General features: G+C 49.3%; 1 protein-coding gene across 1 annotated transcript in view; it reads left to right on the top strand.

Annotated features, from left to right (window-relative positions):
- Positions 1-23,621, top strand: part of LOC147102691 (protein shisa-6-like) — a 631,586-nt gene that overhangs the window by 589,370 nt on the left and 18,595 nt on the right. The window lies entirely within an intron of this gene.

The raw sequence follows: 23,621 nt of genomic DNA, 5'->3' as shown, positions 1-23,621 counted from the left end.
CCTGGGCTTTCTTTTGCTTGAGATGGTCATTACCTGATACTTGCGTGGTGCAAATGTCAGTCTGAGCCTGGATGTTATTCCAGGGTATGGGTTGCTTCATTATCGGAGGAGTTGTGAGTGGAGCTGAACACCATGAAATAGTCAGCGAACAGTCCCATTCCTGATTTATGATGGAGGGAAGTTCACTGAAGAGGCAAATGATGATGGTTAGGCTGAGGCCGCTTACCTGAGGATCTCCTGAAGTGATGTCCTAAGGCTTCCTTTGTGTCAGGTATGAATCCAGCCACTCTCGGGATTTTCCTTTGACCCCCATTGACTTCAGTTTTGCGAGGGATTCTTGGTGCCATGCAGAGTCAAATGCTGCCCTCAGGTTGAGGGCAGCTACTGTTGTTTCTCCTCTGGTACACAGCTCCCACATCCATGTCTGGATCTGGCTGCAATTAAATCTAGAGCTGAATCTTTCTGGAGGTACCCGAACTGATCACCTGTGAGAAGGCTATTGGCGAGTAGATGTTGCTTAATGGCAATATTGATAAGTCCTTCTATCACTTTAATGATGACTGGGAGACAATTGGCCGGGTTAGATTTATCCTGTTTTTTGTGGTGAGAACATACCTGGGAGAACTTCCGTATCATCAGTTAGATGCCAGTGTCATAACTATATTGGAACAGCTTGGCTAGGGGAGAGGCTAACACTAGTACACAGGTGTCAGCACTACCATGGAGAATTTATCAAAACCCATTGCCTTTGCTGTGTCCAGTACACCCAGTGCTTGGGCCTCAGCTATTCACAATCTACATCAATGATTTGGAAGAGTCGACCAAATGTAATATATCCAAGTTTGCCGATGATACAAAGCTGGGTGGGAATGTAAGTTGTGAGGAGGATGCAAGGAGGCTTCAAGGGGATATAGAGAGGCTAAGTGAGTGGGCAAGAACATGGCAAATGGAATATAATGTGGAGAAATGTGAAGTTATCCACTTTGGTAGGAAAAATAGAAAAGCAGAGTATTTTTTAAATGGTGAGAGATTGGGAAATGTTGGTGGTCAGAGGGATCTGGGTGTCCTTGTACACGAATCACTGAAAGTTAACATGCAGGTACAGCAAGCAATTAGGAAAGCAAATGGTATGTTGGCCTTTATTACAAGAGGATTTGAGTATAAGAGTAAAGCTATCTTACTGCAATTATATAGGGCCCTGGTGAGACCACATCTGGAGTATTGTGTACAGTTTTGGTCTCCTTACCTAAGGAAGGATATACTTGCCATAGAGGGAGTGCAACAAAGGTTCACCAGACTGGGATGGGAGGGATTGTCCTATGAAGAGAGATTAAGTAGACTAGGCCTATATACTAGGCTGAGGAGTCTAGAACCAGGGGTCACAGTCTCAGAATAATGGGTTGGCCATTTAGGACTGAGATGAGGAGAAAGTTCTTCACTCAGAGGGTAGTGAGTCTTTGGAATCCTCTACCCCAGTGGGCTGTGGAGGCTCAGTCGTTGAGTATATTCAAGACCGAGATCAATAGATTTTTCAATATTAAGGGAATCAAGGGATATGGTGGTAGTGCAGGAAAGTGGAGATGAGGTAGAAGATCAGCCATGATCTTAGTGAATGGCGGAGCAGGCTCGAGGGGCCAAATGGCCTACTCCTGCACCTATTTCTTATGTTCTTATGCTACTTAATGTCACGTGAGTGAACATAATTGGTTGGATACTGGCACCTGTGATGGTAGGGATCTCGGCTGGAGGCCAAGCAGGATCATCCACTTGGCACTTTTTTTTAATATTCATTTTTATGGGATGTGGGCATTGCTGGCAAGGCCAGCATTTATTGCCCATCCCTAATTGCCCTTGAGAAGGTGGTGGTGAGTCACCTTCTTGAACCGCTGCAGTCCGTGTGGTGAAGACTTGTGGCTGAAGACACTTGCAAACATTTCAGCCTTGTCTTTTGCACTCACATACTCGACTCCACCATGGTTGAGGGTGGGAATGTTCATGGAGCCTTCTACTCTGGCTTGTTCACCACCATTCTGATACCTGGGATGGCAGGAATGACGTATGAAGAGAGATTGGGTCGATTAGGCTTATACTCGCTGGAGTTTAGAAGAATGAGAGGGGATCTCATTGAAACTTATAAAATTCTAACAGGACTAGACAGACTGGATGCAGGAAGGATGTTCCCGATGGCCGGGGAGTCCAGAACCAGGGGTCACAGTCTAAGGATAAGGGGTAAGCCATTTAAGACAGAGATGAGGAGGAATTTCTTCACCCAGAGAGAGGTGAACCTGTGGAATTCTCTACCACAGAAGGCTGTGGAGGCCAATTCATTAAATATATTCAAGAAGAAGTTGGATATATTCCTTAAGGCTAAAAGGATCAAGGGATATGGGGAGAAGGCAGGGACAGGGTACTGAATTTGGATGATCAGCCATGATCTCATTGAATGGCGGAGCTGGCTCGAGGGGCCGAATAGCCTACTCCTGCTCCTATCTTCTATGTTTCTATGTTTCTATTCTTGACTGGATGTGGTAGAGCTAAAGAGTTTTTTATGAGCCATTATTCGTGGGATTACTTAGCTCTGTCTATAACCTACTGCTTTTTTGGCACGCAGGTAGTTTCATTACACTGATACCTCAATCTAAGATATGGCTGGTGTTGCTCCTGGAATACTCTTCTACACTCCATACAATGACAGTATGGTGGTCACTTCTATTAATACTATTGTGGACATGTCTGTGATAGGTAGGTTGGTGAGGACAAGGTTACTTTATGTTGGTTCCATTAGCATCTGACCAGGCCCAATCTGGCAGCTATGTCCTTCAGGACTCGAGCAGTTTGGTCGATGGTGGTACTACCTAGCCACTCTTGATGGTGGACATCGACATCTTCCCCCGCCCCAAGAATACAATCTGTGCCCTTGCTTCCTCCATGATGCTCGACACAGAAGGGTACTGATTTGTCAGTTGAGGGGGGATGGTGGATAGTGATCATCAGGAGGTTTGCAAAACTTTGTTTGACCTGAAACAATGAGACTTCATGATGACTGGAGTCAATGATGAGGTCTCCCAGGGACTTTCCAACCTGAGTGTGTACCATTGTCTATCCTGCTGATGGGACAGGTCATATCCAGGGAGGATGAACGGTGATGGAGAAGTCTGGAATGTTGGCTGAACTTGGTCACACATTCTGGAACACTCTCACTAAACTTTTCATTTGCTTCAAAAAAACTCCTCAAAACCTACCTCTTTGACCAATCCTCCAATCACCTTAACTAAGTCTTCTCCCTTCATAGCTCACCATCTGTTTGCTCACCATCTGTTTTCATCTTTGTGAAGCCCTTTGGGATGTTTTGTTCTATTAAAAGGGCTATATAAATACAAGTTATTGTTGTTTTATCGTATTGTTTGACTGCGCATAAGGGAGAAAACAGTTTTCACTTAAACCAGAACCTTGTTTAAGTACTTCAGGGGTGAATTCCCGCGGCTGTTATGCAGCCCATCTGCTGTAACTTCAACAGACGAACTGCAGAAACTCCAGAAAAATGGCGGAAATGCCATTGACACCGTTTTTTCAGGGCCTCCGCAACTTCTTTGCCAAAGTTACACCAAACAAGTAGGGGAACCCCAATGGTTATTCACCCCCACGGTGTTAGGATTCATTCCATATCTATATATATAAAAGGATAGTTCTGTCTGTCTGTCTGTCTGTCTGTCTGTCCAGGCATCACTCAAAAGTTATAGAGCGTACCTACACATATGTTATATCAAAAGAAAGATTATGATTAGGGGAGTCTACTAGGCATCTTTACTTTTTGGACAGACAAAAATTGTTCGGACAGTAGACAAAAAACGTTCAAAAAACGGAAAAATATCCGCTCATTAGCGGTTGACCAATCCTACCGCTCATTAGCATTGAGTGACATGATGGTTGACCAATCCTACAGTTCAGTGACCTGATGGTTGACCAATCGGTGCATCACGGGGGGGCGTTTCATGGCGTTTGTGGGCGGGGCCTAATCCTTCAAACTGCCGTTGCTGAGGTGAGTGGCGGCCATTACAGACCGGCCGGGCCTGAAGCTTAAAAAATTTCTCTCTCTCCTTCACCCCCCCTCTCTCTCTCTCTCCTCTTCCCTCTCTTCTTCCCTTTCTCCTTCCCTCTCTCTCTCTCTCCTTCCCCCTTTCTCTCTTGCCGTGAGTGCGGGACCGGGAAAACCGGGGCTTTCACACGAGCCGTCGCTGACCGATATCGGACATCGGACACGGGACTCTGGAGCGAAAGGCGTTCCACTGTTGCCCGGCCAACCGGGTCCAAAGGCCCGCTGCGTTAACCATGAGGAACCCCGGGCTCGCTTCGGAGCGATGGGCACCCGGACTCCCGGTGTCGGATATACTCCGTTCTAGTACCGTGGTGAGTCGGAGGGAGAGGAGAGGGAGAGAGAGGGAGAGGGGAGGGAGGGAGAGAGAGGGAGGGAGAGAGAGCGGGGAGGGAGGGGGAGAGAGAGAGGGGCAGGCAGAGAGAGGGGCAAGGAGAGAGAGGGGCGGGGAGAGAGAGGGGGAGAGACAGGGGCAGGGAGAGAGAGGGGGCGGGAGAGAGAGGGGGAGGGAGAGAGAGAGGGTGAGGGAACTTCCTGCCGACCTCACAAAATGGCGGCCGCCCTTCTTCACCCACAGTCTCTCTCTCTCTCTCTCCCCCCAGTCTCTCTCTCTCTCTCCCCCCGCAGTCTCTCTCTTCTCCCCCCAGTCTCTCTCTCTCTCTCTCTCTTCCCCCCAGTCCCTCTCTCCTCCCCCAGTCTCTCTCTCTCTCTCTCTCTCCCCCCCCCAGTTGCTCTCTCCCCCCTAGTCTCTCTCTCCCCCCCCATCTCTCTCTTCTCCCCCCAGTCTCTCTCTCGATCCCCGGGCCTCTCTTTTCCCGCCCCCCCCCCCCCCGCCCCAGTCTCTCTCAATTCAATTCAATTCAAATCGCTTTATTGGCATGACAAGGTACATCTTATGTTGCTAAAGCATCGAAAAACATTCATGGTTGTACACAAAAATACAGATCTATCCATACAGTGTATAAACAGATATATCCCTGAGTGTATAAATATACATTCATATAATTTGTATATACTCTTTTCTTATATTTAGTGGTTGTCCCTCTGTTTATGGCAAGCTGTAACATAGTGTGCCGCTAAGGTTACACAATTTCTCTCTTCCCCTAGTAGGTATGGGAGTTTTTGGTCGTCATTCAAATTTCTGAATTCCGGGCATATTTTTGTGAATTTTGGGTAGAAATTCTCCCTTATGCTCTGATATTTTCTACAAGCTGTGAGGAAGTGCATCTCTGTCTCCACCACTCCCTGACTGCAGTGAGAGCATATCCTGTCCTCTCTTAGTAGCCGGGTCTGCCTGTGTCTACCTTTTTCGATCGCCAGGCTATGTTCACTAAGTCTGTACATTGTCAAGGTTTTTCTCAGTTTGCTATCCTTTACCCTGGTCAGGTAATCAGCCATGTTGTATTGTCTGTTTAGGGCCAAGTAGCAATTGAGTTTGCTTTGGGTTTTTGTTGTTTCTGCCCAATATGACAGATATTTTTCCTTTTGCTTAGCGATGATTGTGTTGGGTCGAATTCTTTCTCTCTCTCTCTTTCCCTCTCTCTCTCTCTCCTTCCCACACAGACAGACAGACAGACAAACTCATTTATATATATATAAAAATTATTTCTACTTTTTTCATAACAACATGCCCTCAAAAAACCCTCGGCACCGCCGGGCACTCCAGCAAGTTCGAGATAAATTGATTCCTTTCATTCAAGAGTGAATCTTACTGCTGAGGATCAGATTGGTTCTCCTGAGGATGTGTGCATTCTTTGAAATTCAGATTTTATATGTAAGTCCACCCCTTCAGCTTCAGGAGGGAAATGATCAGGTGCTGTGCCAAAACTTAGAAAGGAGACATTGAAGTTAATTTTCAGACAACTTTATAAAATAGTCTTGGTAAGACAATATGTCATTTTTCTAAATCAGATACTCAGTTCTAACAAATGCAATCAGTTTTTCTGAAAACCAAGGAGCCCAATTACCCCTGGAGAAATGTTATTATGTAATTCAACTGAACGGCCATTAGAAACACAAGTAGGCCATTCAGCCCCTCGAGCCTGATCCGTCATTCAATTAGATCATGGCCGATTGACTCGATATACATACCTTGGTTCCATAACCCTTAACACCCTTACCTAAAAATATCTATTAATCTCAGTTCTGAAGTTAGCACCTACCCTCAACAGCTTTTTGGGGAAGGGAGTTCCAGATTTCCACGACCCCTTGTGTGAAGAAAGGCTTCTTGACATCATCTCCGAACAGCCTAGCTTTAATTTTAATATTAAGGCCGCAAATTTAATTGCGCTGAGGGGGTGGGTTTGGAGGCGGGACCGCTGTCAAAATCACAAAGATTGAAAGCGAGTAGGAAACCCGCTGTCAACCCGCCTCCACATGAGTCTCCCAGGTGTCGGGTCTGTCAGTGCAGAACTGACCCGACACCAAGCGGCAGGGAAACAATTCTGGTACTTAAATGGCTTGTTAAGAGCCAACTTAAGAGTCTTTTGAGGCTTACTTGTAATTTTAGGTTCTCCTCCATGGGTTACCCGCTGTTCAGGGAACATGCCCGCACAACCTGGTGTGTTTTGAGTCTGCTCTGATGTTTGTGAAAAGCTGACAGCTGCAGAAGTGGTGTCAAGGATGCCATATTGCACATGGTGAGTTTCAGAGCAAAGAAAATGTTGGGTACTGCATTTTTAATACATATACAGATTTCTTTAGCTTACAAGTTTTTAAATCCAACTGTATGTCCAGTGCAACCTCATTGGGAGAACCTCTCTCACCAGTGACAGATCGCTTCTGTCATCTCACCTGCAGCTGCCATCTATTCCAGCAACATCGGAGCCAATGAAACAATCAGACCTTGGTCCTCCGAATCTATCCACGATCATCCCCAACACCAACATCACCAACTTCATAACCAACCTTCGCCGCCATCACCTGATGCTGCACTGGACACAGGGCATCAGCCCCTGACAACATTGCTGCCCAGGAGGCCAGCGATGGCATCACCATGGACAGACTTTCTTCATTTGATGCTGTAAACCCTGGCTGCCACATGATGTGCCAGGTTGACACCATCCCACACCAGCACCGTGAAGCATCCCTTTAATGTCCAAGCCATTCCATGCACACTCATCACTATAGCAGGGGGTGGGGGGAGTTATGACTGAACAATCACTAGAACTCAGTAAGACACTTCTCAAGGTGTGCTCAGATCTGTCCAATAAGGGGCACTTTTTGAAAAATAGATTTCACTGTATGACAACACTTATCAGAAACTTCACATGGACATTGGCTAAACCTCTCAAGTGCCCACCCTTGTGTGTTGTTAGTTGGTATGCTTGCAGTAGAATGAGGGTGAGTGTGAGGGGTGGGTAGTGAGATGGGGAAGTGATAAAGTAGATAGAGAGGGATGAGTGGAGGTGCAGGGTAATTTGCTGTCCTGGGGAGGTCTCTTCTGCCCTTGGAAGGGAAGCGAGCCTCCCTGTGTGCTGTGGCTCCCTCCATAAGCATATGGAGGGAGTCATTGGAGAGCCTGGGTGCAAGCGTTCACCTTTGTGCAGTGATTGTCAGTGTTTTCAGCACCTCAATGCATGGTCCCTTTAAGGAAGCCGGCTGATAACGTGTCATCAAATGACATCATCAGACCCGCACCCTGTTAATTGGCCGGGGACGGGCTTAACAAGGCCAACCAAGGGAAAATCACGTCTGCAGAGCGGAGGCAGCTGGGGGGTGGGTCTGGAACTCGGAAACCAATTGACCCGTCCATATAAATAACACCCATAGACACTCCCTTGTCTACCAGGTTAGTTACTTCCTCAAAAATGTCAATTAGGTTCATTTGACATGACTTACTCTTTACAAATCTGATCAGTTCATGTCTGTTCAAGTGCTCAGTCACTCTGTCCCTAATAATAGATTCTACAGGAAACTTTGTGTTATCCGAAGGCTAAATGTCTTGCAAGCTCGAGCCACCGGCAAAAATCGTTTCTTTTCGTTGCTTTTTTCTCAACAGTCAAGCTCTGCAAGGTCTGTAGCTAAGCAACAGCTTCAGCTAGAGACGCTACAGAGACGCTTGCCGACTGTTTAGAAGCTGTTGCTAAGCAACAGTGTTTGTTGATTCACACGGAGCTGAAAATCTCCGTATGTTTCAACATTAGCGCTGGAGTGTCCCGCAGTTTTGAGGGAACGGCAACAGCTCGGTCCCGTCGGTGCCGGATAGCACAAAGTTTCCTGTATTAATTTGACTGTGATGCTCCCATATTTGGCAAACTTGTTTAAATGAATAATTGCGAAGTGAATGTTTCTGCTAAGTGAATAGAAGTTGGACTTCGCACATGGTAAATGCAGCAATATTGTGGCGTGCTTTACATTTTGGAAAAACTTTCAATGCTACTAAAATATATGCAAGAAATTCTGCAATTGAAATTCTTATTAATATTTCAGCGTGAATCCCAGTTTAGTAAATCATCTTAGTAAGTGAATGAAATACATAAAACTGGTTTATTCACTGAGCATGAATTGGCTGTGATATGAAATCTGCTATAATGTACATTATTTATGGCTTCAACGCACCTTCTATTACACATCTCTTGTTGTAGGACACTTTTTGTGCAGCTCCACTGAGAATCTTACGGTGTTTTTACATTGCTGATTCGCAAATATAACAGGGTGGATTCCACATAACTGGAACAATTTATATTAACAATTTAGACTTTGGAATCAAAAACACAATTGCTAAATTTACAGACGACACCAAATTGTGGGGATGGGGGGTGGGGGTGGGGGAGGTGGTGGGGGCGGGGATAGTCAACACGGAGGAGGACTGCAACAAATTACTGTCTATACTTCTGGTCCTGATATTATAAAAAGGATATAGAGGCACTGGAGAGGGTGCAGTAAAGATTTACACGGATGATACCAGAACTGCAAAGTTATACCTATCAGGAAAGGATGAACAGGCTGGGTCTCTTTTCTCTTGAAAAGGGAAGGCTGAGGGGTGACCGAATAGAGGTCTTTAAAATTATGAAAGGTTTTGATAGAGTGGATACAGAGAGAATGTTTCCACTTGTGGGGAAGAGCATAACTAGAGGCCATCAATATAAGATAGTCACCAAGAAATCCAATAGGGAATTCAGAAGAAACTTCTTTACCCAGAGAATGGTGAGAATGTGGAACTCACTACCACAGGGAGTGGTTGAGGCAAATAGTATAGATGCATTTAAGGGGCGGCTAGAATAGAGGGTTACGCTGGTAGAGTTAGAGGAGGAAAGATGGGAGGAGGCTCGAGTGGAGCATAAACGCCGGCATGGACTGGTTGGGCCAAATGGCCTGTTTCTGTGCCATATATTCTATGTAATTCTTTGCAAAACAGAGTCATTCATTGCTGACTTTATTTTTGGCTGCCATATCTTTCCTAAATGCACTGGGGAGCAAAAGATTCCATCAATTACCTGCAGGAGCACAGTCTCTGGAGGCACTGGGCTCAATTTTGCCAGGCCCGAGGAGGTGGGATTGGAGGCGTGTGAGGTGGTAAAATCGCAAAAAATGGCATGCGGGCCTGATCCCGCCTCCGAGCAATTTTCCCAGAATCAGAGTTTCAGACCCTGTTTCCATCCTGCCTCCAAGAGGCGGGATAGGCCCTTAAGGCCCTTAACAACCAGTTAATTGCCTCTATAATCCAATTTTGAGAGGCCTTTCTGATTTTTAGACATTTCCCCCATCCTACACGCCTCCTCTGGAACATGCCAGGTAATCCTGGCGGCCCCACTAGTGGATTGCTTCGTAACAGCTGCAGCTCCACCATTAAAAAGGAGTTTTCAGCAATCATCATTTGCAGGTGGCAGAACTTTGTTGTCTCAGGTCTCGGGAACTTTTAGCAGCCTACCCATTGTTGTGGATGCTTGGACCCATCTCCAGTGTTACCTCCTGGGAAACCCCTCTCCCCACCTTGACTGAGCGCTTCCTCAACTGAGGTATATACCAGAAGCATGGGAACCATTTATTTCCTTTCCTCCTGGACATCACATTCGGACGAAGATCACCCACGGCAGCATCAGAACCCTCAACAGCAGCAGCAACAACGGAAGCGCCAAGCTGCTGCTGACCCACCTGAAACTGCACAGGCCAGATGGCGCCAGCGCGCGACCACATTGCTGCCCGGGATGCAAGGGACGCACTCATCTTGGCCAGATTTGCTTAGCCTGCACAATCAAACACTTTGGCCTTGCACCTTCTTATCAGACCATTGACAATGGCCAAGAACCTATGGATTCTTATCACTGTGACCACCACACTGACAATTGCAAGTCACTCTAAGCCCTCAATGTGGAAGTCCCACTTGCAAAATGATACAGGCCACAACTTCAACAGATTGCCATCAGAAATGTTTATCACAACAAGCAACTGATGGCATTTCAAAAATATACACAACATAACACCCAAGCGACTACCCTAGTGACTACTTGTGCATTAACTTCCTCTTACGTGTGCTCCTACGTGGTGCTTCCCCTGTGGCTTCAGCAGATGTGGAGGTCCCTTGCTCACTTTCTTGCTGCTCCTGTCTCGACACCTTTGGCGGCCGCCCTCTGGGGTTGCGAACCTGTGAGGGCTCGGCAACAGTCTGCTGCTCCTGCGGCTGTGCAGGGTCTGAGACGCCCATCTCAGTTGGGTGAGGACTCTGGTGTGACTCTGACTGAGGGCTTTGCAGTAGCATGGTCGAGTGAGCGCTTGGAGAGGAACCCCCACTTCCTTGTTGTCTGCCACCAACATCCCTCTCATGGGTCAGGCCCACTTCAGAGCTAGCAAGTAGCTTGACAGCACCTTGCTGCACTTCAGGGGGGCCATGAGGACCCATTTCTGCACTGGAAGTCCTACTCCAGAGGACTTCCATGAATGTCTGGTTTCTATGCTCAATATCTGACCATCGCTCCTCAAGAGATGCCAGTCTATTCTGAACAATGACCATATTCAACACTCTTGTGACTTAGCTCCTCCATGGCCGTAACCATCCTCTCCTCTACCATAGCCATCCTTTCCACAAAGGTTGCCATCCTTTCCGTGGTGATGCGTTCATGTGCCAATGCCTCCACAAAGGCTCTGCCCATGTTCGCGATGGACTCCTCCATTCGCTCCACACTCACAGCGACCCTGGAGACAAAACCTGACAGAGGCTCCTGCACCTGTTCCTGGAGTTCCAGCACCGCTCTCCTTCTGGATGGACCCGGAAGCACAGGTTCGACATGCAGCTGAGGCGAGCTGGCAAAGTCCTGCGCCCTCCGACGAGGACTCCCCACTGCTGTCCCTGTCTCCATCATCTGCTGATGCTCACTTGTGAGCCGTGATAAACCAGGTGCCAACACTACCCTATCTTCCGAAGGTCCCACCGAGGTGTGAGGCGCTGGTGCTGGGTGCGCTGAATTCTGCTGACGCTGCGCCCTCAGAGGTTGCAGCTTCCTCTGAGGAAACTGGAAGCTCAGGCTCTTCCTCCTGGACAGTGGGGACGGGGGCATTCGATGGTCCTGTGGGGGAGAAAAGGAAAGAGTTAGAGATGTGAGGTCAAGGTTACATGAACATTGAATAGTGCAGATGATCATAAGTCAATCTGTTAAAGCATCAGATTCATTATCAGTGACTCATGCAATGTCAATGAGAGAGATGCCAAACTATTCTGTCACCAGCTTGCTGTGATGCGCCCATCTGTCCGTCCCCCACTTGGGAATCCTCCTCGATCCCGGCGATTTCCAGGGCCGCCTCCTCCCAGGCGGTGAGCTGGGCTACTGAGGGTGGCCCTCCTCCTGTCATGGCTCTTTCCCTCTTATTGTGGGCTCTCTTTTCCTGCAATGAGGGACACAAGTGGAGTTTGAGTGAGAATGAAGGAGTGAGTGTAGAGAATCCATAGCATAGATGCTTGGAAGGAGACAAAGGGCCCTCCCTGTGTGTTGTAAGTTGATGTTGTTGTTGCATCACAGTGATAGGGAGTGTGAGGGCTATATGGTCGAATAGTTAAGTGAATGTGACCATAGAGAGAGAGGCAATGGGTAAGGGTGCAGGGATGTAAGTGTCAAGTGGGATGTGGAGGAAGAGTTTGGCAAAGCAGAGTGCTGGTGAGGAGAGGCGATGGGGATGAGATTGAGGGTGATGGGAAAGTCATACTCATTTTTCCTGTGCGGAAAAGGTCATGAAACCTCTTCCTGCATTGCAGCCAGGTTCTGCGGCTCATTGATATGGAGTTGACCTCCTCGGCCACTTGCAGCCACACAGCTTTAGCCTGCTGGGGTGGCTTTTTTCTCCCTGAGGAAGGGAAGAGCACCTCCTTATTAGATCTTGCTCCCTGCACCGGAGCTTGGAGGGAGGGCTCATCAAAGTGAGGTGCACACTTTTGTTTGCTGGTGGACATGGTCGGTAAATGAAGTCCTTCATAGAATTTCCAAAGCGCTTCCAGTCTCCAGAAGAAGCAAGGCTGCTTGCAGGCCTTAAATCCAGCAGCACTGATGATGTCATCGGAGGCAACTTTCTGTATGAAAAGACTCATTGGGCCAGGGGTTCCCACACGCTGGAAATCAATTGCCCAATTAGGGGAAAATCGCAATTTTTGAACACTTCACTTCGGAGTCGGGGTTCTGACACGAATGCCACCTGACACGCCTCAGCCCGCCCACACTGACAAAATTGAGCCCACTGTCTCTTTAGGTGGATTCAGGGCTTCCAGAGGTAGCAGCTCAACTATACAACAGCAAAATACTGCGGATGCTGGAAATCTGAAATAACAACAGAAAATGCTGGAAAGACTCAGCAGGTCAGGCAGCATCCATGGAGAGAGAAACAGAGTTAACGTTTCAGGTCTGTGACCTCTCACAGAATCACAGAATCACAGAAACCTCACAGTACAGATAGAGGCCATTTCGGCCCATCGAGCCTGCACCGACACATATCCCACCCGATCCCCGTAACCCCTACACCAACACGTATCCCACCCTATCCCCACGTATTTAATCCCCCTAACACTAAGGGTCAATTTTTATCATAGCCAATCAACCTAACCCGCACATCTTTGGACTGTGGGAGGAAACCGGAGCACCCGGAGAAAACCCACGCAAACACGGGGAGAATGTGCAAACTCCACACAGACAGTCACCCGAGGCCGGATTCGAACCCGGGTCCCTGGCGCTGTGAGGCAACAGTGCTAACCACTATGCCACCGTGCTGCCCTTCGTCAGAACTATGTTTAACATGCAGCAGCAAAAAAGAGCAGTGCTGTAAGAAAGAGCTAACATTTTACGAAGGGCCTTAGCGATGTTAAATTGTAATCTTGTGGTCATTTGCGCTATTTGAGAGATTTTAATCGCATTTTTTCAACACGATGTTTCATACATGCAAGATTGTACTCATTGGTCAATACCATAAGTTATATTGTGAAATGATTTTAGATCCCAGACAAAGATGCCCTGTAAGCTAAATTGAGCATCACGTCAAATTCCTTTTGTCCTTTTTCACTCACTTCTGAGCACGGTCCTGACAACTCATTCATGCAACTCTGGGACTTCCCTGCTGCTGTGGACCTGGTGAGACTGATAAAACAGTCGTTGCCGTGACGTCACTTCCCACGAGTTCCGTCGGGCCTTTCGACCCTTCTGGTGAAACGCCTGCTGAATCCCAACTGACCCAATTTAAATATATTATAATGAGGGTCGATGGTGCTGCAGCTCAGAGGTACACTCGGGGGCGCCCGTGTTGCTTTGCGGGCTGCCACAGATTAGTCCCCTCAACAGGAAGGACTTCCACTCCCTCAGTGTACCGATTGAGTTTGACAGCATGCATACATGTCAATGCACGATTTGCTGGATGTTTTTACACTGGGAATGAACTCGGTGGTGGGGGGAGGAAACGCTTCTCAAAACCAGCGCAATTTTGGCCGCAATTTGTGCGCGGATCGTCGATTCCGCCCAAAGCAGAAATTCTAGCCCAAGGTAACTCAGAGGGAGAATTATAAGCTGCAGCTACTGCTAGCATCGGCTGAGACAGGCAGAGTGAAGAGTTTCTGAGTCTGGAGAGTTTCAGTCGCTGGCAAACACTTTTTACAGCGATGTTTCTTGCCATTCTGCCTGCACACGTCTGGACTTTCTTCTCCCTGTTTCTGGGAGTGTCGGACTACTGGCAGATTTTCGGACCCCTACCCACACCCAGGACTTCACAGGAGCAAGTATGGCATTTGTCATTCCCGATGGGCATACTCTTCTATGCCATTGTCCTGGCAGAGGAGGAGGAGCACAGGATGAAACAAAGGAGAGTCAGGCAGTGTTTAAGGAGGATGCAGCCCATTAGATATGACCACCCCAGCCCCCATAGAACATACAGTAACCACAGGTCATATGAGGACCTTGTGTATAAGATGCACTGCAGCAACTCGCCAAGGCTTCTTCGGCAGCACCTCCCAAACCCGCGACCTCTTCCACCTAGAAGGACAAGGGCAGCAGGCACATGGGAACACCACCACCTCCAAGTTCCCCTTCAAGTCACGCACCATCCTGACTTAGAAGTATATCGCCGATCCTTCATCGTCGCTGGGTCAAAATCCTGGGACTCCCTCCCTAACAGCACTGTGGGAGTACCTTCACCACACGGACTGCAGCGGTTCAAGAAGGCGGCTCACCACCACCTTCTCAAGGGCAATTAGGGATGGGCAATAAATGCTGGCCTTGCCAGCGACGCCCACATTCCATAAACGAATAAAAAAAAATAAGGAGAGTGCATTTCACCAAATAGGCTATAGGACAGCTCTGCCACCCATTGCATGAGGAGCTGCAGTCACAGATATCTGCCATTATCTGCTCTCTGTGGCTTTCGAATGCGCCATCTCAGACTGCATTCAAACCCATTAAGTCACCGTCAATGCTACGGATTAACAGCATGCCAGGGTGAGGTAGTCGGTCCATTTAGCTGCCAGTTTCTTTGGCTTATAATCATGTATTTTTTGTAATCACATTCATAAAAGAAGGCGGTAACAATTGAGTTTTTAAAAATTGTAATCCTATTTAAGACTGTGATGAAATATTCCATTCATCACTGCCTGTGACTGTGGTTGGTTTCAGGTTTCTCCTCACCATTGTATTGTATATCATCACTGCCTGTGACTGTGGTTGGTTTCAGGTTTCTCCTCACCATTGTATTGTATATTGGAATGTATGGAATGGGTTGTGTGTAGGGCTCCGCCCATACCTGGCCTCTATGTAAGCCAGCTCAGTCTGGCCTCATATCCAGTACTGCAGAGCTCCAGATGGAAGATACCTCTCTCCACTGCGTGTTATCTTCTAAGTTAATAAAAGCCTTGTTTTGTTCCGCTAACATCGAGTCTCGGGATTATTGAGGCACATCAATTTTATTAACTTATTTTTCAACACAATGGATCAACTCCTGAAACCCGACCGTTTGGATTTGGATCAGCATGCTCCAGACGCATCAGCACGCTTCGGACACTGGTTTATGTGTATGGAATTCTTCCTGGACAATTCCGCAGCCGTCAAAGACGCTACGGACGCTGCGAGTATGAAACTCGGAATTCTGCGGAATTGGGTAAGCCACCGGGTTTACCCCCTCATCCAAGACGCCGACACGTACCTGGCCGCCTGCGACATCTTAAAGGCGCATTACCAGCAGCCTATGAATGAGGTGTATGCTAGGCATCTGCTCGCCACTCGCGCACAGCGACCTGGGGAATTGGTGGAGGAGTTCCTAGGCACCCTGAAAATGCTTGGCAAAGACTGCAAGTGCCGAGATGTAAAAGCCGCAGTGTACACCGACGAGCTTGTCCGCGATGCCTTTATCACAGGCCTCAGCTCCACTTACATCCGGCAAAGACTGCTGGAAAAAACGGGATTGGACCTGAAACAGGCTGCGGACACCGCGCGATCCCTGGATGTGGCCCAGAGAAACTCGGACGCCTACTCTTCAGCCCGCGCCGTCCACGCCGCCACGTGTGCACCAAGGGCGCCGCCATCTTGGAAGGCATCTTCCCCGCCCGGCAGCCCGACACCGTCGGGGCCCCGCTCTCCCCCCAGAAGCCCTACGACAGCCGCGACGCGTCGGGGACCCAGCTGCTACTTCTGCGGGCAGCCAAAGCACACCAGAAACCTGTGCCCAGCGAAAGGCACCACCTGCTTTAAGTGCGGTAAGAAGGGGCACTTCGGGAAGGTGTGCAGAGGGAACCCTGCCGGAAAACCAAAACCCGCCACCGCCGCGTGTGCGCCGTGGGAGCGGCCATCTTGGACACCATCTTGCCTGACCTCGTGGGGTCCGCCATCTTGTGAGCAGACAGCGTGGACGCCATCTCGTCTCGATCAGGGCCCTACAGTGGCATCGGTCACAGTGGACCAGACCAGGCCCCACCCGCTATCCAAATCAATGGTGGACATCGAGGTAAACGGGTGCGGGGTTAAATGTTTAATTGACAGTGGAAGCACGGAGAGTTTTATCCACCCTGAACTGGCACAACAACTCTCCCTAAAGGTGGTCCCTACTCGGGGTACCATCTCTATGGCTGATAAAACCCAGACATCGACCATTCTGGGTTACTGCACGGTACAATTGTCCGTTAACGGGACTGTATACGATAATTTTAAAGTATTAATCATGAAGAATCTATGCGCGAGCGTGATCTTGGGCCTGGATTTCCAGTGCAACCACCAAAGCATCACGCTCAAGTACGGTGGGTCCCAGCCGCCCCTCACAGTGTGCGGCCTGGCTACCCTGAAGGTAAAGCCGCCTTCGCTATTCGCGAACCTTACCCCTAACTGCCGGCCAATAGCGACCAAAAGCAAGAGGTACAGCTGGGAGGACAGGCGGTTTATCGCGACCGAGGTAGACAGGCTCCTGAAAGAGCGCATTATTGAATGCAGCAATAGCCCGTGGCGCGCCCAAGTGGTGGTGGTAAGGGGTAGCGAGAAGAAACGGATGGTGATCGACTATAGCCAAACGATCAACAGGTACACCCAACTAGACGCCTACCCGCTACCCCGCATATCAGAAATGGTGAACCAAATCGCCCAATACCGGGTGTTCTCCACCATCGACCTCAAGTCAGCGTACCACCAGCTCCCTATCAGACCAGAGGACCGCCCGTACACCGCCTTCGAGGCGAACGGACGCCTCTACCAATTCCTCAGAGTCCCCTTTGGGGTGACGAATGGGGTCTCGGTCTTCCAGAGGGAGATGGATCGCATGGTCGATGACCACCACTTGCAGGCAACCTTCCCCTACCTCGACAACGTCACCATCTGCGGTCACAACCAGCAGGATCACGACTCGAACCTCGAGAGGTTCCTGAAAACCGCAGAAAAACTCAACCTCACCTACAACGAGGACAAGTGCGTTTTCAACACCACGCGCCTCTGCATACTAGGCAGCGTGGTGGAGAATGGGGAAATCGGACCAGACCCCGACCGATTGCGCCCCCTACGGGAGCTGCCCCTGCCCAACACTCCCAAAGCCCTGAAAAGGTGCCTGGGGTTATTTTCTTATTATTCCCAATGGGTCCCCAACTACTCCGACAAAGCCCGCCCCCTCTTGAAAGCATCCTCTTTTCCGCTCTCTGCTGAGGCCCACGCCGCCTTCAAAAGCATTAAGCAGGATATTGAGCGGGCCACGCTACAGGCAGTGGACGAGAACACTCCATTTCAAGTGGAAAGTGATGCGTCTGACTTTGCCTTGGCGGCCACCCTCAACCAGGCGGGGCGGCCCGTAGCTTTCTTCTCGAGGACCCTCCAAGGGCCCGAGATCAGACACTCCTCCATGGAAAAGGAGGCCCAAGCCATCGTGGAGGCAGTGCGCCACTGGCGCCACTACCTAGCCGGCAAACGCTTCACCCTACTTACCGACCAGCGGTCGGTAGCGTTTATGTTCAATAATAAACAGAGGGGGAAGATCAAAAATGATAAGATTCTTAGGTGGCGGATCGAGCTCTCCACCTTCGAGTATGACATCATCTACCGGCCAGGGGCCCTTAACGAATCCCCAGATGCCCTCTCACGAGGGATGTGTGCCAGCGTCACCGGGGATCGGCTACAGACCCTCCACAACGACCTCTGCCACCCAGGGGTCACGCGGCTGTTCCACTTCATAAAGTCCCGCAACTTACCCTACTCGATCGAGGAAGTTCGGTCTCTGACCAGGAACTGCCGCACTTGCGCTGAGTGCAAGCCTCGGTTCTACCACCCTGATAGAGCCCACTTAATCAAAGCTACACGGCCCTTTGAGCGGCTCAGCTTAGATTTCAAGGGCCCCCTCCCGTCCGTCGACCGCAATGTTTACTTCCTGAACATTGTGGACGAATACTCCCGGTTCCCATTCGCCTTCCCCTGCCCAGACATGACCAGCGCCACGGTCATTAAATGCCTCAACAGCCTGTTCTGCCTGTTCGGTATGCCGAGCTACATCCACACAGATAGGGGGGCGTCCTTCATGAGTGAAGAGCTACGCCAGTACATGCTGTCCAGGGGTATCGCCACGAGCCGTACCACCAGCTACAACCCCCGGGGTAACGGTCAAGTGGAGCGAGAGAACGGGACAGTATGGAAAGCAGTCACTCTAGCTCTAAGGACCAAGGGCCTCCCTATCTCCCGCTGGCAGGAAGTCCTCTCAGATGTGCTCCATTCGATACGGTCGCTATTGTGTACTGCCACTAATGCCACGCCTCATGAACGAATGTTTAGCTTTCCCCGGAAATCCACCTCAGGCGTATCCATGCCGTCATGGCTCTCCACCCCAGGTCCGGTATTCGTGCGAAGGCATGTGAGGGGCCATAAGACAGACCCTCTCGTGGAGCCAGTGCACCTACTCCACGCCAACCCCCAATACGCGTATGTCCGGCACGCCGACGGAAGGGAGGACACCGTGTCAATAAAAGACGTCGCCCCAGCCGGTAACGACAACAACCACGACAATAGCAGCAACAACGACCACAGCAACTCTTACCCACCCACTACTCTTTCATCACCCCCGGAAGAACATCGACCAACAGCACCCCCACCAACTACCCCCTCAACAACCCTGGCGGCACCCCCGGCAGAGACCCAGGAGGCCACCGGGGACACCCAGCCGACACCCGCGACACCACAACAGCCACGTCGGTCGCAGAGGACTACCAAACCCCCGAACAGACTAAGGCCTAGAAATTGGGTTTTGGCTTAGCCAGGGCTTTAGCGCCGGAAGTTAGTGCCGGCGCTAAGTCCCCTGCGCGCGCCAAAAATTCAGTGGCGCCGCGCCCAAACGGCTGCCGGCGCTACTGAAGGGTCTTTGCGGCGGTACATCGGCGCTAACTGCCGTTTCGCGCCGCAATTCCGGCGCTGCGGCACCCGATGCGGTGCGGCAGGCTGGGGACGTGCAGGCCTCCTCCTCCCGTTAAGGAGGAGCTGCCTGCACCCGGCCGCGGCCCGCGCAAATCAGCTTAAAAATGAGCCCGGCACCTCGGACAAGTGCCGGGCTTGCATCTGTTCCGGGGGGGGGCGGGGAGAAGTCCGGGGAGGGAGCTGCGGGCAGGCGGCCGGCGGGAAAGTGGCCGGCCGCCGCGGGGCCTTTAATGCGCCGGCGCAAACTGGAGTAAGGCACCTCTGCCAGAACGTTGCTTGCGGCTGCCACGGGCGAGGCGGCCGCAACTCAATTTCGGAGTTCGGGCGGGTTACCACGGCAACCGGGACGCTGCGCACACCGATGACGTCATCGGTGCCGGCGCAGCGCTACCGGTGCAACGCCGATTTAGGGCCCCAGGGAATTTTTAAAATGGCCATAACTCTGGCGCTAGTCCCTCTAGCGCCTCAAAAGCGGCGCTAAGGCTAGTGAATTTCTAGGCCGAAATCTATAGAAGGGGTGAATGTGATGAAATATTCCATTCATCACTGCCTGTGACTGTGGTTGGTTTCAGGTTTCTCCTCACCATTGTATTGTATATCATCACTGCCTGTGACTGTGGTTGGTTTCAGGTTTCTCCTCACCATTGTATTGTATATTGGAATGTATGGAATGTGTTGTGTGTAGGGCTCCGCCCATACCTGGCCTCTATGTAAGCCAGCTCAGTCTGGCCTCATATCCAGTACTGCAGAGCTCCAGATGGAAGATACCTCTCCCCACTGCATGTTATCTTCTAAGTTAATAAAAGCCTTGTTTTGTTCCGCTAACATCGAGTCTCGGGATTATTGAGGCACATCAAAGACAATCAAGCAACTTATCAACAATCAAAGTATCTGGGGGACTGAAATCCCATTGTGTGCAATTTTTAAAATGAACAGGTTAATGACTTAAAACACTGTACACAATAATTTGCATTAACAAAAAACAGGACACAGAGGAACTTCAATTCCTCACGAGGATTGTGCATCTCCAACAACAGCTTGCATTTAAATAGCACCTTTAACAGAGAAAAATGTCCCAAGGTGCATCGGCGCCTGATCAGACAATAATGGATGCCGAGCCAGAGAAGGCGATGTTAGAAAGGCTGACCAAAAATGTGGTCAAAGTGGTGGGTTTTAAGAAGGATCACAATAAAGTCATGGATGGCAAGGGCTTTGTTCACGAATGCATGGACTTTCTGGAAGAAGATGCGGAGAAAGATTTCTCAGCATTCTGAAATGCTTGGCTGATCTCAGCTGTGAGAAGGCAGCCATGTGAAGGACACCACGCGGGATGGCAGGAAAGTCAGAGAGGCAATGCTACATACCTATCACAGCAGCATTGGCAAAGATTGATCAGCAGGTTGTGTGCCAACCTTCTCAGCCACAGGAAATTGAAGACAGGAACTACTGGAATAAAAATTGAGGAACTTCATGCCATTACAAAATTAAAAGGAAGTTGGGTGGAATTAGCTTGTTTTACAGATATATTACAGTTAGAGTTGAATAAACAAGCCCCATTAATACAAATGGAGATTTTCATACACTCTTTGAAGTAGTCATCAGAAGACTCCACATTAGAAATTTTTTATATCAATTATTATGCAGACAGATTGTGTATAGCTTAATGTGGCAGCACGTTGTAAAGACAACTAATTAAGTGTCCATCAGACAGTTTGATTAACACCAAATCACTCATGTAAAAAGCAAGCAATGTATAATTTCCTTTTTAAAGACAGGCCATTAATATTTGTGATTTGAGGTTTACAATAGTTTTGTTGCTGACTAACAAGATTCATTGCCTTTTTCAATACCATGTCAGCTTTAGACAGGACTATTAAAAGCATTTTAGTTCTTTGGTCACAGTTTTGTTGAATTAACTTCATCTTTCGTGCTTCAAAGGACTCAAAGGAAAGCCCGATATCATTTTGAAATTGCATGACACCTCTTAAATGATTAAAGTCTCTAAATTGCATGTAAACACCAACAGCCACTAGCCAGGGTAGAATCATTGCTTTTGATTTTATTGAGAAAGCTCAGTGAAGGGTCAAGGACCATAAGGCAGGACACCACCAAGGTTGGAAATAGTAGGAGAGAAGTGATAGTTAGGTGACATCAAGTCTCATAGAATCAAACAGCACAGAAAGAGGCCATTTGGCCCATTGTGCCTGTGCCGGCTCTTTGAAGGAGCTGTCCAATTAGTCCAACTCTCCTGCTCTACCTCCATAGCTCTTCAAATCTTTCCTTTTCAAGTATATAGCCAATTCCTTTCGAAAGTTACTACTGAATCTGCTTCCACCACCCTTTCAAGCAGTGCATTCCAGATCACAACAACTCGCTGCGTAAAAGAAATTCTCCTCCTCTCCCCCTGGTTCCTTTGTCAATTAACTTAAATCTGTGTTCTCTAGTTACCAACCCTCCTGCCAGTGGAAACAGTTTCTTCCTATTGACTCTATCAAAACACCTCATAATTTTGAACACCCCTATTAAATCTCCCCTTATCTCTGCTCTAAGGAAAACAATCCCAGCTTCTCTAGTCTCTTCACGTAACTGACGTCCCTTATCCCTGGTACCATTCTAATAAATCTCCTCTGAACACACTCCAAGGGCTGGATTTTGCCAATGGGGAGCTTTTGGAGGCGGGACTCCCACTTGTCGGGTTTCAGTCCCGCCTCTATCGACTTCTGGCCCACCCACGCTATTTTCCCTTGATTGACCTTGTTAAGCCTGCCCAGTGGGCTTAGCAGGCCAATTAAGGGGAAACCGGTTACAGAGAACGTCAACCTATGATGTTTCATGAATTGTCATCGTTTGACAGCTCTGTGAAGCTGTCCATCAGAGACATTCTCTGTAGTTTGATGAGTTTTTGTATTCAAGACTCATCAAACCTCTTTCTTTAGCAGAAATTAGATGGTTGTTGCATTGGAGAATGCAGCAGCCATCTGTTATCTCTGCCGGGGAGGTGCGAGACTCTCCGCATCCCCAACGATTGAAGCCTGCAGGAAGAAACAAAGGTAAGTAAACTTTTTCTAACACTTTCCACTTACCTCACATACTCACCTCTCCACACTTGCACCCATTACTTACCTTAACAGCGCACTTTTGCACCCCTCCGGCCCCCGCAGACCCACTACTCGCCTCATTGACCCTGGCGGGGTTCAGAGCCTTCGGGAAGCCTGCACTTGTGTAGGTAAAATGGGGATAATCCTCTTATCTGCCTGTTAACTACCTATTAACAGGCAGTTAAGTGGCTGTAATCCCCTTCCCACCTCCAGGAGACGGGACCCGGCGCAGGCCGGCTACCCGCCTCCTGGCAAGATGGCACGGAGGCGGGTTGGGGGCGGGATTGGCACCCGCCCCCAGATTCTGCCATTTTCCTGGCAGTCCCGCCTCCAAACCCGCCTCCCCAGGGCTGGCAAGATCGCGCCCCAAGTCTATATTCTAAAAATATGTTGATTATTGGAGGAGGCTATAAATAATTCCACTGTTTTAAAGTCCTGGGAAAGAATGAGTTAAAGTTGAGATGGTGCAGTGATTTCAACAGAACAGAGTCAAATTCAAGGTATCTTTGGTTAATTGAAGTGTCATTATGTTAGTTCTCCATGTACCAGCAGGGTTTGAAGTGGGCCCTAATATTTCTCTCCTATGAGCTTGGGAAACACTCAGTTCCCAGGCACAAAGGAGAGGAAGAAGAGACGGATCCCGCAATGCAGGGTCCCTACCCCGCTTTACGCTGCCTCGGGATTTCCAGTGCAGTCCTTGGGGAGGGGGTGGAGTCCTTGGAGGAGTACACAAAGATGTTGACGGTGCCACTTGTGGTGCCCGCACCCACCCACCCCCACCTCTTAAATTGAAGAGCTCGATAGGGGCCGGCAGCAAGTTTTGGGATGCCTCAAAAGCTAAAGTGAAACCCTTGCTTCAGGCCTCCAATTGATCCATGGGCCTGGAGCTCTGGCTGCTGCCTTTGGTCAGCGGCCGGATGGTCCCCACAGCTGGCAGTCATTGCTGCTGCTGCAGGCCTCTCAAGCCTGCAGCTCCAGCTGAATTTCCACCCCACTTCTGGATGCAGGACCCTGTCACGGAGTGGCCACCACCTGGGGAATGTTGGACCTAAACAAATGGCCTGATCGCGGAAATCTAGGCGATATCAGGCAGAGCACTCTTCC

This window comes from Somniosus microcephalus, chromosome 21, assembly GCF_052327205.1.
Source record: "Somniosus microcephalus isolate GS21.2 chromosome 21, FLI_Smic_1.0, whole genome shotgun sequence".
NCBI lineage: Eukaryota > Metazoa > Chordata > Chondrichthyes > Squaliformes > Somniosidae > Somniosus > Somniosus microcephalus.
This window is presented reverse-complemented; position numbering and strand designations above follow the sequence as displayed.